We start from the raw sequence: 1278 nt of genomic DNA on the forward strand, positions 1-1278 counted from the left end.
GGTCCCCGGCCCGACCACAGCACCGTGTTTGTACTTCCTGATGCCCCGTCTGAGCATTTGGTGCCATCATGGTGCCATGAGGGAGCAGGACCCCTCCACACGGAGGAGCAGGTGTCCTTGGGCCTCCCTGACTGGCTGACCCTGGATCCCTTTTAGTTCGATGGCTTCATGGGAGCTCCTCCACCCCGTTCCTTGTGCATTAAAATACTATGGACTCGGGCAAACCCCGGTGACAGAGAGCTTGCTGGTGGTTGTCAGGGGCCGGGCAGGGAGGGGAGGGGACTGGTTATAGCCCCAGAACTTCCCTAGGGGAGGGAAATGCTCTGGAACCCGGAGCAGTGCTGGTTGTGCACACGGTACACGCAGTAAAGCCTCAGGGCTTCGGTCCACTCTGAAATGGCTAAAATGGTCAGTTACTGTGGGGTACACGTTACGTGAATTGTTTATAGATATGGTGCGAGTGAATACGACGGGTGACATCGCTGACCAGGGTACCACTTCCAGGTATAAAGTAAGTCAGTCCCAGGATGTACTGTACAGGACGGGACCACAGTTCATGACACTCTACTGCATATTTGAAAGCTCCTAAGAGAGTAGCTCCTAAAGGTTTTTTTTTTTTTCTTAACTCTTTTTTAAAAACTTTATTGGATTTTTTAGTTTTGTTGGCTACATCATTTATTCTTAACATGCACAAGTGTTAGATTTTGTTAAAAGAGAATGCAAATAAAGCTGGACTCATTATACAGATACTACCTAAATTTAGTGAAAACAATTAACTTGCTTCATTCTCTCCTACACTATGGTAGAATATTTTTATTCTTTCAGTTTCCTTTTCTACTGATTTTTTCCCAAAATGCCCACAGCCTTTAGAACATCCTTTTTCCCCCCTCTTTTATGTAGTGGTTAAGTGACATACAAACAAACAAACAAACAAACAAAAATGTACTTTGACTTACAACTCTGCTCTTATCAAGTCCCCATTAACCTGATTCCTAGTGTCAGCCTAATGTGATGACATCAATGTCTTCTCAACAAAACCATATAAACAAGGGTTTTACTTACTTATTAAAAGTATATTTTTGATTTGTAAAAATTGGTTCCCGTATCCCATAATGTCCATCCATGTTCTATTTTAGGTTTGTTTTGTCTGTCAATCACCACAAAGATAAGTTCATCCTACAGGCTGCCCATGTCTAAAATGTCCAGAATTTCCAAACACTCTGAGGTGCATTAAATGTCTTTGTATGCAAAATTACTTTTTCTCAGGAAAGATGTTTT

The 1278-nt window shown here is 42.7% G+C and overlaps 1 protein-coding gene and 1 pseudogene across 1 annotated transcript in view; both read right to left on the reverse strand.

Annotated features, from left to right (window-relative positions):
- The window catches only part of DAPK1 (death associated protein kinase 1), a 470647-nt gene that overhangs the window by 57219 nt on the left and 412150 nt on the right, over nucleotides 1-1278 (reverse strand).
- LOC115277007 overlaps nucleotides 1-1278 on the reverse strand; it is a 12560-nt pseudogene that overhangs the window by 4674 nt on the left and 6608 nt on the right.

The sequence above is a fragment of the Suricata suricatta genome, chromosome 13 (genome assembly GCF_006229205.1).
Source record: "Suricata suricatta isolate VVHF042 chromosome 13, meerkat_22Aug2017_6uvM2_HiC, whole genome shotgun sequence".
Classification (NCBI taxonomy): Eukaryota; Metazoa; Chordata; class Mammalia; order Carnivora; family Herpestidae; genus Suricata; species Suricata suricatta.